Below are 18797 nucleotides of genomic sequence, written 5' to 3'. Positions count from 1 at the left end.
AGCTTGTTGCCACCAGGGTTTGGGAGTTGTTGCAAAACATTTGTGAAAAAGACATCTTTAAAGTCACATACAATACTTTATTATTCTAATGTTATATGATCTACATGGCGGCTTCATTTGCTCCAGTGGACAAGGCAGTTGGCAGCAAACAGTGTGAGTGCACTTCAGTGAGGCATGGGCAGAAAGTAGGCTGCAAACATGCATGTTCACTCTAAGTTATACCGGTAACATAGAGTGAACTTGCATGTCAATGTCACGTCTGCACTATGCAAGTTTAACATCTATTCCGTGCATTAATTCAGATGGCTTTCAAGCACTACACGGCTACAGAAATGTTTCTGTCAGTGTTCTTTCTGATACAACACTATAGAAATATTGCGAAAATAGGTGCATATATAATATTGCATTTATTGTGTTTTATTAAGTTAGCTTAGCCAAAGGCCTTAAGCATTTGGTCTTTGTTAGACCGGGCACCATAGGCTTGGGTCTCCCTTCCATCTTTCCATTGCCCTCCAATGTTTTTGCTGTGTGTTGGACTCTGTTTTGCTGTTCTAGATGCTTTGGGCACTTTGCCACTGCTGTTCAGTGCCAAAGTGCAAGTGCTCCCTTTGTAAAGTATTGTTATAGATTAGTGATTTCATGATTGGCTTATTTTATTTACTTGTCAGACCCTAGTACAGTGCACCATGTGTGCCCAGGGCCTGTAAATCAAATACTGCTGGTGGGCTTGCAGCACTGATTGTGCCACCCACAGAAGCAGCTTGTACAATGTGACTCAGGCCTGCCATTGCAGAGCCTGTGTGCAGTCTGGGACTGCCATGTCAACTTGGCAAGTGCACACATTTGCCAGTTCCTAAGCCTTCCCTTTTCTACATATTAGTCATCCCTACTGTAGGCCCAAGGTACCCCTGTGGACAGGGTGAATTGTATGTGAAACGTAGGACATGCCCTGATGTGTGTGGCATGTCCTGATAGTGAAATACTGCCAATTTCGTTTTTCACTATTGCAAGGCTATCTGTTCCCATAGTCCAGAATGGGGAGTTTGTTTATAACATCTTATAAACATAATTGACTATGGGAACACGATAAAGTTTAGTATGCCTGAACTCAGAATGTTAAGATGCATCTTTTAGTGTGGGTGATTTTTACATTCTGTGAAAATACGACTTTTAGAAAGTAGTTATTTTCTTGCCTAACCATCCAGTGTGCCTCTGCTAGGTTTGTGTATTACATGCCTGGTTTTCGGTAGGCCTGGGCCAAAAATCCGTTCCGCTCGCGAAAATTGCGATAATTTGGCATCTTCGCGTTCCGCGGAAAGTGCGAAAATGTCAAAATTTCCGCAATCCGCATCTTAGCGGTAATTTGTTTCTTGCTCGGGCTGTAAAAAAATACATTCTCGCGTGCGCGCGATCACCTTACCTGAATCCCCGCGTTTGCCGACAAGTTCCCGACCCGGTCGCGTTCTCCACGAGATGTTGGATTGTTGGTAGCCATTTTGCGCTGTCTCGCGACAGTTCGCGCCCGCATTAACGTCATTTGTCGCGCGATCACGCCATTTGTTGCGTGATCCCGTCTTTCTTCTCGCGATCATGCACCGCGAGAGTATGAGAAGATTGCGTTCTCGAACACTTCATTCTCCACACCGAGCGAGAGCGTGAGGTCGCGGGCACGTCTAATCGAACGCGAAAAGGAGAAAGAGACCCCAAACACGTCATATCCAACGCGACAGGGAGCGAGAGAACGCGATCAAGTCATTTTGGACACGCCATCGACATCCGGCGGAAGTAATGTGAAGCTCGAGAACTCGAACATGTAAAATTTTCAATTTGGAGAAGAATATCAGCTCTAGCACCATGAAAACTTCTGCAAATGATGATTTTGGATGAAAACAACTCCTCAGATTGACATTTGGCTGTCTTTTTTGTGCAAGGAGTCCCTTTTTAAAAAGGTGGGGAGAGGGAAGAAGTGCCACCGAATCTCCAACTTCCTGTTCCTGTCCAGCAGGCTCCTGCCAGTGCTTTGTCCATCTCCTGCTCATTCTGCCTTTAGATTTTGAGCTGGAAAGATCACTCTTTTTGTCTGCTGCATCACTGCAATTGGATTTGAGGATTTTTTCTTTGGATATTTTACCAGCAAGTGGTTGTTGCGTCTGTTTGATTGTGGGCATTGCAGTTGTTGTAACTACAATATATTTTTGGTAACTATCATCATTCCTTTTTTAAAACATGTTGTGGGTAGTAGTAGTCAGTAGTAGGCATAAGCTAGTCATGGCCTCATGGGTGTGTGCATGATGAAGCAACTGTTCCTTTGGTGTTTTTTTAATGTATTTCATTTTCAAGCATCCTTTAGGGCTTGGATGGCATTGGAATTAGTTGGGAAATGTGTTTTTTGGGGTGGGCTTTCTGATGTTGTTGGGCCTGGCCATGTGGCTGGTGGTCATTTTGAAGCTTAGGCCTGCAAGCGTGTCTGGCCTTGTCTGCCAACAGGCCTGCTTTCATCCAGTAGGATCAGAGCAGGTAGCCACAGCTTTATTAATCAAGTGTTTTCTGTGTGGTCTGTTGAATTTAGACATCATTTAGGGCATGGATGGCATTAGATTGATTTGGGGAAGTGTGTTTTTTTGGGGTGGTCTTTCTGATGTTGTTGGGCCTGGCCATGTGGCTGGTGGCCTTTTTGAAGCCTAGGCCTGCAAGTTTGCCTGGCCTTGTCTGCCAATAGGCCTGCTTTCATCCAGTAGGATCAGAGCAGGTAGCCACAGCTTTATTAATCAAGTGTTTTCAGTGTGGTCTGCTGAATTTAGGCATCATTTAGGGCATGGATGGCATTGGATTGATTTGGGGAAGTGTGTTTTTTTGGGGTGGGCTTTCTGATGTTGTTGGGCCTGGCCATGTGGCTGGTGGCCATTTTGAAGCCTAGGCCTGCAAGCTTGCCTGGCCTTGTCTGCCAACAGGCCTGCTTTCATCCAGTAGGATCAGAGCAGGTAGCCACAGCTTTATTAATCAAGTGTTTGCTGTGTGGTCTGTTGAATTTAGACATCATTTAGGGCATGGATGGCATTGGATTGATTTGGGGAAGTGTGTTTTTTTGGGGTGGGCTTTCTGATGTTGTTGGGCCTGGCCATGTGGCTGGTGGCCATTTTGAAGCCTAGGCCTGCAAGCTTGCCTGGCCTTGTCTGCCAACAGGCCTGCTTTCATCCAGTAGGATCAGAGCAGGTAGCCACAGCTTTATTAATCAAGTGTTTTCTGTGTGGTCTGTTGAATTTAGACATCATTTAGGGCATGGATGGCATTGGATTGAGTTGGGGAAGTGTGTTTTTTTGGGGTGGGCTTTCTGATGTTGGTTGTCTTAAAGATATGCTTGTGTTGTGTGTGTCTGGTGTGTGTTGGTGTGCAATGCATGCACCCTGCAGACCTTTTTGGGGCCTGTGAATTGCATTTTGTTGCATTGAAAAGGCAGAGCAGTGTGTTTTAGCATGAATCCTTTACCTGGCTTTTATAGGCCTTTTTTCAGCTCCTGGTGTTTCCCAGGCCCCCTGCTTGTTTGTGATTTGTGAGTGTCCATGTGGCTGGTGGCCTTTTTTGTGTTGGGAGTTATTAGTGTCCTGCTTTTGCCATATAGGCCTGCATGGTTTTCCGATTGGCTTACTGCTTCCATCCATCCACCCCCTTTGCCAGCAGCAGCTCCATGGATGCTGAGATGCTCAAATAATTTAATGGCAAATAGGGTCCACCCCACTTCCATTACATTTTTATTTTGGTGGTTCTTCTTAACTTTCCTATCCTTCCAGAGAATGTAGTGTGTGACTGACTGTACACAGTAGTATAACATAGCCCTTGTTCAAAAAAAGTCATAAATGGCTAGACTATATCTTTTGTTTGCACTAGTACAGTAGTAAGTAACTGAACCACAACAACAAATGCAACTTTTCACTGATGTTCTTCTCCTGGCTTATTTGCTTTTAGGTGCACAAAAAGCCAGAGGAGGAGGTGTCATCAGCATCACCCGGCTACCCGTTGTACTGCCAGCCAGACAGAAGTCCTGCTGCGCATCACATCCACGTGTGACCAGAACTTGTTGTGCATTTGCATCCTGCCTGACATCTGAAGAAGATGGCCCCAAAGAAAGGTACCAGGTCCAGTACCAAGAAAGTTGCCGGTGAGAAGAAGGAATAGAAAAAGGAAGTGCCATTAACCACGACTGGTGGTGTGCCGGCCAATGGTTTTTTTGGCACCAAAAAAGTTACGCCTGCAGCAGCGTTGTCCGGTAACCAAGCTGGGAGCAGCACCTCAGCACCAGCGGTTGAACCCCACCAACCTAGGCCCAAGGGCTTTAGTGTCGCAGAGGTAGCCAGTCTACTAACGAGCAGGGATGTTGAAGGAATGTCATTATCGCAAAGTAGTACACAATCAACACAGGCGCAAACTCAGCAGATAAGTGTGCAGCCGCAACAAGAACGGCAGCAGCCGCAACAAGAACAGCAGCAGCCGCAACAAGAACAGCAGCGGCCGCAACAGCCCACCATAGTACTTGTTGCTCCTGACGTATGGGCATTTCAGGAAATCGAGCTTCCTGCAGACAAAGTGGAGCAAAGTCAAACCACTGTTTCAGAAGATCTATTGTCTTCCAGACCACCAGCAAGGAAAAGGAGGCTTAGTCCATCATCTTCTTCTTCAAGCCCCACTTCTGATGATCGTGATGCCACTTGGCACCCACCAGCTCACTCTGAGAGTGATATACGCCACAAGACAATGCTTCTGAAAAGGAATGTCCCAGAAAAACTTAGAGTTATGGAGGTAGATGTAGAAGAGGGGGGTGATGCTGATGTTGATGAAGACGAGCTAGTCATCACGCATATTACTCCTGCCCCAAAGGGATTGGAGACCAACAGTCTCACCCTATCCAGAAAGGCTGCTACTGAGCGGGATGTAGCACGGATATCACCAACACAGGTTACACCACCACTACCTCCAGCTGCCATATTTTCCAAGGCCCGGCAGGGACCTACATCCAGCTCAACCATCTCAGTAGGTAGTGGTAGTAAAAGTCACAGTCTAGGTGCACAGGGTCACATTTCAAGCACACCCTTCAGTTCATCTGGTATTGAAAGTGGCACATCCAGCAGTGCCAGAAAGTTCTCCTCCCCAGTTTTCTGTTAGCACCAAGGAGGAGAACGTTGCTATCTGCTCAATTTGTCGGCAAGGTGCTCGGCGGGGTAAGCTTGGTACAAACTATGGTTTCGGAGGCCAAGCAAGTCATCTCGGAATACACCACACTATCGTGTGGGACAATCACCTACTTCAGTTAAAAGAAAGTAGAAAAACTCAACCCATTGAAGTTGGTCAGGAAGAATCAGGGAGAGATATTATTGCGGTGGAAGGTGAAGAAGAGGGAGGCATTTCTAGCCCTGTCCCCAGTAGTGCAGTGGTACCGCCCACATCCTCCTCAGTAACATCTGAGTGGCACCGCAGTAAGAGCCATACTCAGAGTCAGGCTGAGACACCAAGGCGACCGAGTACCGCAATGAGACAAACTGTGTCATTGAGCCTAAGTGGGTTAATGAAAACAGCACCACAAAGGAAAGTAATCCAGCCTACCATTGAGAGCATGTTTAGGTTGGAGGGGCAGTTCCAACGCAACGGCATGGTTGTACAATGCGAAGCTGGCTAAAATGTTAGCGCTGGACCTTCTTCCTTTTTCATTTGTGGAAGGGGTGGGTTTTCTTGAATTTGTGTCAGCCATCTGCCCTAAATGGAAGGTTCCCAGCCGGTCCTATTTCGCAAGAATTGCTGTTCCGGCACTACATCATGATGTGCTGGAATTGGTTGGACAAGCTTTGCAGCAGAGTGCTGTTTACAATATCCACCTGATAACAGACATGTGGACCAGTTGCCAAGCCACATATTACATGTGCATCACTGCACACTGGGTCTCTTTTGTGGGGGTTAGAGATAAGCTATCTGCACGAGGTGCTGTTGACACAGCTGTGATTTTTAAAGGTACTCGGAAACATGCAACTGTAGCCATGTTCGCCATGGAGAAATCTCATACGACTGAAAACATTTTAGACGAGTTTCGCAGCAAGGTTTTGGAATGGCTGTGGCCAAGAGGGCTTAGTATTGGTTGTGTTGCCACAGACAATGGCAGTAATGTACTTAAGGCCATGGAACTTGGTTCCTATTTCAGGGTTCCGTGTTTGGCACACTGCATAAACATTATATTTCAAGGCTTTCTGAAAAAAGAACCCATAGTCAGCAATTTACTGGCCATCTGCCGAAGAATATGCACTCATTTCAGCCATTCTTTTAAAGCTCGGAAGCAGCTGAGGATCATCCACACGTGAACATAGGATGCCAGTCAAGGCACTCATCCAGGAGGTGGCAACACGTTGGAACTCAACGTATTACATGCTTGATCATCTGTATGAGCAGTACAGGTCACTCCATGAATATGTCTGGAAAAGAAGAGGGGATGCTACTGTTAAAGGCATGAACCTTGAGATGGAGCAATGGAGCCTAATTAAATGCCTGACTGAGATGCTTTGTCCTTTTGAGGTCTTCACACGTGAAGTCAGCAAGGAGGACTGTACAATGGGCCAAGCTATCCCATTATTGCAAATGCTAGAGCATCAGCTGAAGAATGTGTCTGAATCATACAAAGGTGTAGAGGACAAAAGGGAAGCCTATCACTTGGTGGAGAGCTTAGCCCGTCGCTTAGCTGAAAATGTAAGGATACAAAATAAAATTTTGTTACAAGAACATTACATTTGTGCCACAATTCTAGATCCACGTGCAAAATTTGGACTGAAGACATTCTTTGCTTTTTCCGAGATTGATGTTGCCCGCTACAAAACTTGTATAGCTGAAGCAGCCAGTAAGTTGGAAAACGAACGGTTGCTAATTAAAAGCCCGCAAGATCAACCCACAAGAAGTACTGCAGCAGGGCATGCAGGATCAAGTGCAACTTCGTCGGCTGAGGGCAGTGCGTTTGGATCACAACACTCACTATCACTATCGACAACATTATTATTATTAAAAAGTTTTATAGAGCGCGTAGTCACCCTGAGATATCCCAGCGCTGGGGAACCCTACCTCTGTGGGTTGGGCGGCTGAGAGGGGGGAACGGCAGGAATCAGAAGGAGGAAAATTAAAATTGAGGAAACAGGTGAGCTTTGAGCCGTTTCCTGAAACATAGGTAATTGGGTTATTTTCTCAGGTCTCGGGGGAGAGCGTTCCAGAGGCGAGCGGTGTGGACCGAGAAGCGTCTTCCACCCGAGCGGGTTTTCTTGAATCTAGGCATGATGATAAGGGACTCCTTATCCGATCGAAGGGATCTTGGTGCTTTATAAGATTTTATACATTTTCTAAGAATCGGAGGGCCTTGATTCTGCAGTAGCTTGTGCGCCAGGCATAGGACTTTGAAAATCACTCGTTCCCTCACTGGGAGCCAGTGAAGGAGCTTCAGGGCAGGTTTAGCTGAAGCTCTGGCCGGGGTGTTAGTGAGGATCCGGGGCGCCGCGTTTTGGATTTTCTGGAGTTTATTAAGAGTTGCTTCAGGTGTGCCCAGGTAGATTGCATTACTATAGTCAAGCCTGGAGAGTATGAGTCCTTGGATGAGAAGTCGCTGGGAAGTGGGTGGAAGGAGGGGCAAGATCTTTCTCATAGATTTCAGTAGTCCGAAGCAGGTACCGGCTACTTTTTTGGCCTGCGCGGTGAACGAGAGATCAGCTTCGATCCATACTCCCAGGCTTTTTACTTCCTGTTTTGGGTCTGGGGGGGGACCCAGACAGGGTGGCCAGATATTCAGGGGAAAGGTAAGGCCCTTCGGACCCAGAAGGAGAATGTCCGTCTTTGATCCATTCAGCTTTAAAGCTGAGTTATTCATCCACCCTTGTATCTGCGTCAGGCAGTTGAATAAGTCTGCAGGTTGTTGGCTGGGGTGGGATAGGGAGACGACTAATTGTGTGTCGTCCGCATAGCTGACGATGCTCACTCCGAACGGGGTGACAACCTCCTCCAATGGGGCCATGTATATGTTAAACAGTGTGGGGCTCAGGGATGAGCCCTGAGGCACCGTACATTGGAGGGGAATTTCGGAGGAGCAGGAGTTGTTCTCCCAGATCTGAAAGGAACGTTGGGCCAGAAAGGAGGAAAGCCAGGATAGAGCAGTGCCTTCTACTCCAACCTTCTTGAGCCGTTTGATCAGGAGTTGGTGGTTGACGTTGTCAAAGGCCGCGCTCAGGTCGAGGAGGATCACTGCCACTGATCCTCCTTCGTCTAAGAGTGCTCTGGCCTCCTCCACCGCCGCCAGGAGGGCGATGTCAGTGCCCTGTCCTGGACGAAAACCTGTCTGCGAGTTCTTTAGCAGGTTATTAGATTCAAGAAACTGGGAAAGTTTCTTGTTCACCAATTTCTCGGCGATCTTGCTAGTCCCAGGGAGGAGAGATATTGGTCTATAATTAGCCAATTCCGCTGGGTCCAAAGAGGGTTTCTTTAAGAGCGCTTTAACAACTGCCGCTTTCCAACTAAGGGGGACGGTTCCTTGTTGAAAAGACGCGTTAATCAGATGGGTGAGGGGGGGGATAATGATGGGAGCTACTTCCTTAAGGATCCGTAACGGTGCGGGGTCCCTAGGAGATCCGCTTTTGATAGTTTTTAGTGTGTTCTCGACTTCTTCGATGGTTATTCGCCCCCAGGAAGTTAGGTTAGGGGAGATCTGAGTGTCGAGGGGATTGCCAAAGTCGCTCGGAATGGAGGGAGGGATGGAGTTAAGGATTTTTTGAATTTTTTCATGGAAGAAGCTGGCTAACTGATGGCATTTTTCCTGGTCCGCTTTGGGGTCTGGGGGGTTTCTCGGGACTGAATCGGGAACATTGAGAAGTTCTTTCAGGATGGTATAAGTTTCTTTGCTAGAGCAGGCGGCTTTTTCAATTCTTTCCTGAAAGAATAAACTTTTTGTCTCACCAATAGAAGATTTGTATACTGCTAAGGAGGTGAGATAGGCATCCTTGTTAGTGTTGGATTTCTCCATCCTCCAGGAGCGTTCAGCTCTTTTACAGTTCTGCCGAAGCGACTTGAGCTCAGGAGTATACCACGGGGCCGAAGGTATTCGTGTGGTGTGTCTGAGGGTGGTGGTTTTAGGGAGAAGTATGTCCAACGAGGATGTGATCCAGGAGCTAAATTGTTTGTCGGCCGTGATAGCATCGGAAGAAAACGATGGAATAGAGTTAGAGAGAACGGAGGACCAATCAGATGGTACGAGTTTGTGCCAACGTCTGTCGGTGACTTTGATTTTCGCAGACTGGGTGGTAACAGTAGGAAACTCCCAGGAAATGGGGATTAACAAATGATCGGTCCATGGCAGTGGCAGAGAGGGACTCGTGGTGATATTGGCGACATTAGTAAGGACGGGATCTAAGAGGTGTCCTTTATCGTGGGTGGGCTCGTTATTCACTAAACGGATGTTGAGTGACTGGAGGTCTACTAGAAGGTCAGAGGCAGACCGGTCAGCGGGATCAGTAAAATGGAGGTTAAGGTCACCTACAATAAGGAAGTTGGAAACAGAGGCGGCCAATTGAGAGGTCATTTCGGTGATTGCGTTAAGAAATTTCCCAAAGGTACCCGGGGGCCGGTAGATGAGTAGTCGCGAGAGGGAGCGCGTCCGGGAGGTTTGGAGGGAAAAGTGGCAGCTTTCGGCATCATCAATATTGGCGTCATTAATTCTACAGCTGAGGTGATCGCGGTAGATTATAGCCAACCCGCCTCCTCTTCCTATGGGTCTATGGCGGGTTTGGATGAGGTAGCCTGGGGGAAGGGCGGTGACGATATCCGCATCATTGCTGTCAGAAAGCCAGGTTTCTGTTAAAAACAAAGTGTCTAGGCCTTGGTCTTGAATCAGCCCATTGATTTCAAGTGCGTGCCTGGGGAGGGAGCGACAGTTGAGGAGACCAAGCTGTAGCCTGGAATTGGCTGGGGTCTGCGTGGCTGTGTAGCAGCGCGCGCAGTTTGTGAAGGGTTTACCTGCTTCGTGAATGTAGCGACAACCCTGGTTTTTTTCAGGTCGGAGGTCCCGAAGCATGTCTGCTGAATACATCAGGCGACTGGGGGATGGATCTGGCAGCATCCCTGGGCCTGGGTCCGTCCGGGCCCGGACGGGCCCAGACGGGCGTGCCTTAAGCGCGCCTTCGGCGCTCAAACGGCGCTCCCGCTGCGCTCGTCCGCTGCGCTTGCGTATAAGGCACATTTTATAGGCTGGGGGTGTGGGCGTGGCCTGTCAGGTGGGCGTGGCCTCGCGTCTGCTGCGATGGCGGCCGTGAGCAACAAAGAACCAAGACAGCGCTAGTTCCGCTGTGATGAGTTGAGCCTGCTTGGCGCTTTTACCCGGAAAAGAGCTCAGGTGAGAGTACAAGTTAAGAAAATAAGTGAACACAAATATCAACAATTTTTAAAATGGCGAGTATCTCCTCCGGCTTCCGCCTCAGAGGTTAGGATTCCACTGGTCGCGCTAGTAATCAGCGCTGTATTTATAGGCGGGGGTGTGGGCGTGGCCTGTCAGGTGTGCGTGGCCTCGCGTCTGCTGCGATGGCGGCCGTGAGCAACAAAGAACCAAGACAGCGCTAGTTCCGCTGTGATGAGTTGAGCCTGCTTGGCGTTTTTGCCCGGAAAAGAGCTCAGGTGAGAGTACAAGTTAAGAAAATAAGTGAACACAAATATCAACAATTTTTAAAATGGCGAGTATCTCCTCCGGCTTCCGCCTCAGTGGTTAGGATTCCACTGGTCGCGCTAGTAATCAGCGCTGTATTTATAGGCGGGGGTGTGGGCGTGGCCTGTCAGGTGGGCGTGGCCTCGCGTCTGCTGCGATGGCGGCCGTGAGCAACAAAGAACCAAGACAGCGCTAGTTCCGCTGTGATGAGTTGAGCCTGCTTGGCGCTTTTGCCCGGAAAGAGCTCAGGTGAGAGTACAAGTTAAGAAAATAAGTGAACACAAATATCAACAATTTTTAGAATGGCGAGTATCTCCTCCGGCTTCCGCCTCAGAGGATAGGATTCCACTGGTCGCGCTAGTAATCAGCGCTGTATTTATAGGCGGGGGTGTGGGCGTGGCCTGTCAGGTGGGCGTGGCCTCACGTCTGCTGCGATGGCGGCCATGAGCAACAAAGAACCAAGACAGCGCTAGTTCCGCTGTGATGAGTTGAGCCTGCTTGGCGCTTTGCCCGGAAAAGAGCTCAGGTGAGAGTACAAGTTAAGAAAATAAGTGAACACAAATATCAACAATTTTTAAAATGGCGAGTATCTCCTCCGGCTTCCGCCTCAGAGGTTAGGATTCCACTGGTCGCGCTAGTAATCAGCGCTGTATTTATAGGCGGGGTGTGTGGGCGTGGCCTGTCAGGTGGGCGTGGCCTCGCGTCTGCTGCGATGGCTGCCGTGAGCAACAAAGAACCAAGACAGCACTAGTTCCGCTGTGATGAGTTGAGCCTGCTTGGCGCTTTTGCCCGGAAAAGAGCTCAGGTGAGAGTACAAGTTAAGAAAATAAGTGAACACAAATATCAACAATTTTTAAAATGGCGAGTATCTCCTCTGGCTTCCGCCTCAGAGGTTAGGATTCCACTGGAACAACAGCAACAATAACTGGATCATTAGGCCCAGTATAATCGTTAGATGATTGGTATGTACAGTTAGACATTAATAAGCACAGTGCTGATGCACAGAGAAAAGAGCACGAAAGCTTACCAGCAGCACCCCAGAACATTGAGCGGATGGTGCAGGCCTATCTGGACGACCAAACAGAGGTGTACATTGATCAAAACCCATTGCAGTATTGATATAGGAAAAGGTCTGAATGGCCACTGCTCAGCAGGCTGGCGATAAGCTATCTGGCTTGCCCTGTCGCAAGTGTCTTTTCCGAACGTGTTTTCAGTGCTGCTGGTTCCATTGTAACATTAAGAAGGACCAGTCTCTTGCCCAAAAACGTGGAGAGGTTAACAATGATCCAAATGAATCAGCACTTCATACCACCGAATTACACAATACTTGAAGCAATGGAGGAAGATGAGGACAGAGGCTCAGGTGACAGAAGTAGTGTGTCACATGATGATTACCTACTACTGGCTGACTCCCCAGAGTTTGAGGATGAGCTATACTTCCCTGACAATTAGGCTTGCACTTACTGTCTTCCTCCCTTTTTTCCCCCTTTATTTGTGTGTCTGTCGTTCCGGTTACAAACTTGTGAATCACAACAAATCCATTACCACCGTCTTCTACTCTTCTTATTTCATATACAAGTTTCAGGTGTCTGCAATTTGACAGTACAGTCCACCGAATCCAGCACCTCCGCTCCATCATACTGAATGTCCCGTCCAAATCCATTGCCCTCATGAATGATGGTAAATACTAGAAGAACAAATTCAAACTTTCCTAGTCCTGCCAAAAGAAGTGGAGCATGAATCAGATGACCACTATAGCTATCCTCCTTTCAGAGCCGAGAGAGACTGCCCATTATTAACTGAAAATAAGATGGAACAGGTAATGATTGATGCCATGTATTGGACGCAGACTCGCAGACTGAATGATTTTGTTGTGTTTGTTGTGCATGAAGTTATGTAATTGTGCACTAATCATCTTTCTACAGAACACACTAAACTTAACTCAAGGTGAATTCAATTTTCCCCTTCTTGCAAATAAGAAATTTTTACTTCTCCTGCAGCTTGGTGATACATTGCTTTTAATTAAATACAGGAAGGGGACTCACTCAATCTGCGCAATGAGTATGATTGAGACAACAGCACCGTCCATGATGATGATGGCGAAATAGACGGCCCATTAACTTAAGATGAGAAGGAACAGGTAATGACAATTAATGGCATGCATTGGACACATGACTCCGAGCAATTGGTGTTTGTGTTTTCGTTGTTTGTTTGTTGTGCACAAAGTGAAGTCAAAGTGTACTAGTAATCTATCTTTCTGTACACACTAAAGACTGACTCAAGTCAATAATATTTCTACTCTTGTTGCGTAATAACAATTTTACTTCTACTGCAGGCCGATCTTCACAGTCAGTCAGAAAAAGTATCGGAGATGATGATGAAGTCAGGAGGAGGTTTCGTGAGTGGCATAAAAGAAAAACTTTAAAGCCTAAAGGTAAACACGTCAACAACAACCACAGCAGACCCAAATGTCTGTGTAGAAGTGGAATAGAGTGTAGCGGTGGTATGACTGCGGTGCATTGATTTACTAACTTAAACTTTAAATGCTATGTTTGGAATGGATAATGTGCATTGCCTTTGTCCAACTCTTTAAAAAAAAAAAAAAAGTACTCTAAAGTCTAAACGTAGGATGTGCTACTGCTAAGTAACGTGCCGTCAGGCCTGTCACTGTGGGCCTGCTCTCTCCTGTTATTGTTGAAGGTCAATGCTGGAAACAGACTAGAGTAGAGATGATGCATACATTCCACCTGGGAAAGTGTTACTACACCATAACTTGTGCATTTGTTTCAACTTTGTTTCTCAATATCCCCTTTGGTTTTCCATCTACAATTACAGGCCGGGCCTTGCCCTATACTTTGGAAAACATTACACTGCACACTTACCTTACCAATAAATCGGCATTTTTTTCCAGCCGGGCAGTGGCGAGTGGCGACACACCCAAGATTGATGGACGAGAGGACCAAGAGGAATGCTGAGATGCAAATCCAGTCCACATTTTTTACCAGGATAACACAGTAACAGTATCCACTTTTATCTTCTTTTAAATAATTTGATTAATATTTTGTATACAATCTTTACAAAAGTGTGTTCTTGAAGTTGTTATTATCATGATTAGGTTTGCTCTCTGTCTACGATTCTTCCCTACCAATATTTAAAATTTCTATTTGCTATCTGTAAAAGTATTAAGGCCGGAACAACAGAACAAGAACTAGAAGTGTATGTAATCCGGGTCTCTCATCATCATGCATGCATTTCCTTTTTCTCCCTTAACATATGGATATGGTAGTCTTCAATGATTGTCGATTGTTTGTCCATGCATACTGTTTTTCTATGTCAAACCTTTCCCAAAACCCCCTTCCCATTCATTCAACAAACCCTAACCCTCTTCCCCCGGGCTGTGTGACTTATTGTCGAGGTGTGACTAAATTAACTGTACACCATTACTTAATCACACACTTGCTGGGGCGGATGTGGCGAAAGCAATAGTACTTCAATTTCAAGGCAGAGCGATGATCTTCTTCTGCTTGCCTACCCATGAGTAGGATATTTTAGGTTATTTTATTTAACAAAGGAACATATACCTCAGCATGAATTGCCGGCATTGATTGGATTTGTTTGTTGTCATTCCTCATATACAGCACTAACTGTTAGGCTGTAGGCCTAGTCAAGTGACTCAACACAACTATAGTTTGGAACTCTGTCTAGTAGGCTATCCCAACCACCATTATGTTTTGTTGTCTAATGTTTGAGCATATTATTGTTACTCAGTAAGTTCTGTACTGTATTTCATTCTACTACTCCTCTAACAGTCTCTCAAAGGCGATTGACTGTCTCATTTTCTTTTTTTGCAAATGCTGCGGCCCTGCCAGTGTCTACTACTACTACTACTATACTACCACCACCACCACCCCAATCATGGCATCTTAGAAAAAGGAAACCATCTTCACCATGCAGCCATTTCTGTGCCTAAGTTAAACATAAACATCAAGCACAGGTAAGAGAGAAGTTTGGGGGAGGCAGAATTAATAATGGACATGTTTTCAATGAATTCAATTTCACACACCAGACCAGATAAACAATGCATAGACTAGAGGACAGACTGAAAGTACTAGTAGGACAAGTCAATCAGTGAGGTGTGTCGCATCTATCTGTTTGTGTCTTACACAGTCAGCCAATTATTTAAATCAAACACAGGCTATGGGCGGCCCTGCACCGGCAAGGAAACAGTGTGATGTAAAACTGTAACCCCACCTACAAAACATTAACAACATTGCATGTAACATAGAAAAATATATTTAATTTACCCTAACAAAAATAAACTAAAAACCCACAAAAGCAGACCCACCCCCCTCCCTAACCCCAACCAATATCCGTAGGAAAGTCCAGGAGAAAATAGTAGTCCGAAAACCCAACGCACAAACCAGTTCCCACCCACCCAAACAAGAATTAAAAAAGGGGCAGAACTTGAAGACAGGGACTAAGGTGTGGGACGGGACTGAAGGAGGACACGCATCTGCCCCTCTAAACGGGTGACGCGGCGTCTGAGGGCACGGCAGTTGCAGCCACAGTGGTTGGGGGCACCAGAGATGGCACTGCGGTGGTGGCGGGCAGCCGCCAGACAGTGGCGCCGTACCGCTGGAGGGTGGTGGCTGGGGCCCGGGGCACTGGAGGAGGCTTCAAGTGCTGCTGCAGTCTCCTCCTCCTCCTCTGCCAAGACCACCAGCCACCGGTATTCACGCTGGATTACCTCCAGCATCCGGCGCCGTGCCTTGGCGGCCAACTCCTTTCGATTGGGTTTAGGAGTAGCTGTGTATCAAAAAGAAAAAAACAAGACAATTGTAAAATATACTCTTAGAAAAACAGTAAGACAAGTTAATTATTTATACACATAGTGGCATGGTAGAGTAGCACTATAATATAAAGCACAGTAGTACATAACATTTTAAATCTCGCCCGTCCTTCTTCCTTCCACCCATCTTTCACTTTTTAGTTGAACAGTGCACCAGGTGCTCTTCTCCATAACACTTTCAAAGCGGAGTTGAAATCAGATAGATGAGGCCATTGGTTACTCAATACTCCTGCTCCTATGCCAATTAAAGGGATTCTAGTCTTCTAGTTCACAACAACTCATACTTACTTAGGATATCGGATGGCGGGCGTCCGCCCGCCACCCTCACGCTAAAAAGGGTGGGGGTCCCGTGGGGACAATTAATTAGGAGGATGCGCCCGGCACAGTGGCGGGCGCATCCTGGTTTTTTTACATTCTGGTTGGCGGTGCCGAAAGCAATGCTAAAAATACATGTTGTGCTGCTTTTCCAAGCACAACATGACAGGCCTGCGCGCAGCCTGTCACGTTTTGCTTTGAAAGGCAGGGGGGGGTACCATAGCATAGGTACCCTCCATGGGGGCCCCCAAGCATACTCTGCAATGTCTGCATGCCTTTCCGTGGCGGACGGCAATGCCGCCACGCAAAGGCATTCCAAAATGCAGATTATATGGCTGGCGGTGTGTTCAGAGAGACACCGCCACCATATTGAACCCTTTTCCGCCTGGTCGACATGTGGGGGGTCTGACTCTTTTCTACAGGGATGGCGGGAGGTTTGCCCCTGCGGTGTCGGCGGTGAATACAGCCGGCCCGGCGGGGGCATTACGCCCGCCATCCTAATGGGGCCCTTAGTCTCAACAGTACAGTATACATACAGTACACCCTTGCTGTGAGTTTACTGTCAAGTTCAACAATAGTTAAGGACTATGAATCTAACTTACCACCGCCTGCCACTTGTGCTGCCACTCCCCCTACCTCTCCATCGTCGGTATCTGCAGCAACTGCCGCATCCTCTCCCTCCGCGTCGCCTTCACTGGCCCGGCAATGGTGGTCGGTAGTGCGCCTAGAAAAAATTACACATTTATTAGGCGTCATATACACCTCCCCCTATTGATCAGTAGCAAGGTTGAAAAATGAATGAATAGTATACTAACATACATCACTAGTACAAATCAGGTAGTAGTAGAGTAGACCTTAATAGTTATATATGGTCATTCTAGCCTTTGTTTAGTTAGCCTGAGCCATGCAACCATTTTACCTTTGTGTCTTTTATTTTTGCACATGTGACGTTACCTTGCAGCTTTTTGTATAAGACACCTTTGAGCCCACATGACCTGCCTCACACTGCTACTGCCTACGCGCTGCGTATCAGCGGTCAACAAAAACATTAACAAGCCACTTTTTTATGAAGTACTGGTGCACTGTTAGTCCATTTTGCTTATCCATAAATGCTACACTTTTTGGCACGGCTGAGAAATGCTTGCAAGTTGCAATATACTAACGTGCACCATTTAATTTTTCGCATTACAGAAGGAAGATTCCCTTCAAACCAGAGCTTTGCAGAGCTTATGAATGATGCAACAACTACCAGTACTAGGTTCTTCTAAGGTGAGGGGTCCCTTCACTCAGATCTTCATTTATAAATTTATATAAACTAATTTCCTAGGGGATGGTGGTGCTGCCTTCCACCACTGTTCAGTTATCATGATTTAATTCCCAACTGTAAGTAAGTGTAACAATGTTTATTGTTTTAATGTTACGGTTGGTGCTGCATTTTATAATAGAACAATGTACAGAGCTTCTCAATTCAAAATAAACATTTTGAACTTACATAGACTTGATGGTATTTGGTGTGGACTAACTTACACGAGTGAGCAAATTAAAGTAAGGATGTGCATGTGCATTGATTTCACGACTGAGAGGTTGGGTGTGTTATGTTCTGGGTTGTCTACTTGTTGGGTATCTTGGGGGGAGGGTTCGGAGACCTAATAGTTATGATAAGACAGTACTATCGTCGAGCAGGGGATTGGGGTGGGTTCTGAATTTCTGATTGAGGTGTGTGAGGAAGGTCCAACCTACCATCACCAACATCCTATTTTCTTGTGCAAAGGTCTGTATGTGCAAGATCCCTACAACAGTAGTAGTATGTCCTATATGCTATCATATCCAAATAGTAATAAATCTGGTTGGGCATTTGTTGCTGTGAATTTTCAAAGCCTCAAGATTAACAAAGACTCAAGATCAATAAGTAGGCTGTCCGGAATTCGGTTTAAACCGAATCTAAACGACAGTACCCTACCGGATGAAAATCAGCGCACTCTGTTTAAACCGAGTGTCACTGATTTTCATTGCTGTTGCAGCACTTGGCCACTTGATGGAGCCAAAGCGTTAGATGCAAAGCCCCAATGCTGTCCGGACTTTGGCCCCACACAAAAACTCCAGCGGCGCAGGCACACACCCAACGTCAGCCTTAAAGCCCCCTGGACAGGTCTTTGCCGAGAAGCACAATGAATGGATGGCCCTTCCCGGTCCCAGGTCAGGCAGCTAATGGGAAGTGCTGAGCGAAGACGGTTTAAGTAGTCCGGAGGCGGGCGGAGATAACGTTCACTGTACTTGATATTATATTACCTGTCCTTTCGCAGTAGCCTTTGCCCGTAGAGATATGTGCGTTTTATGGTTATGGAGGCTCTGTCCCCTTGAAGAATATTCCAAGCCGCTAGCCATTCGCTGACAGGTAGATAGATAGCACGTCAGCACTCTAAATTCTATCCCAGCTTCCCTCCCCCTCCCCTTCCCGCAGCTTAAGTAAGCAAACGACACCGCATGGGGCCAAATACACTGCCTCTCAGCGATAACACATGCGCCACACACATCGCGCTCTAGGTTAACGGTGAGCGCAGAGGTCAGGAGGTCAAGAGCGGCGCGTGCACTAGAACCCCACAGCTCCGAACGTATCTTTTCTCGCGTTTCTAGGTAACCGGTGAGCACCGCGTTCACTGAAAGAATGAAGCCTCAAGTGACACCAGGGCTCCAGATGAAATGGGACAGGCAGTCTGTCGGGGCCTAAAACTGAAAATGTGCACAGTATGTTCGTCCTGCTGTTTTTTTGCCTATTACCACGTACGTGTGGCAGCGAAAGAAGCAGTTGAGTTTCCTGACTACGCGTTTAAATAGCAGTTGACACAACACATTTCCTGCCCCTCGGGAACCAACTTTCAGCTTTTTGGAAACCGCACAAATATCATTGGTTTTGTCCGGACTGAAGCTGCAGAG

This window comes from Triturus cristatus, chromosome 5_2, assembly GCF_964204655.1.
Source record: "Triturus cristatus chromosome 5_2, aTriCri1.1, whole genome shotgun sequence".
NCBI lineage: Eukaryota > Metazoa > Chordata > Amphibia > Caudata > Salamandridae > Triturus > Triturus cristatus.
Note: the sequence above shows the minus strand (reverse complement) of the source record.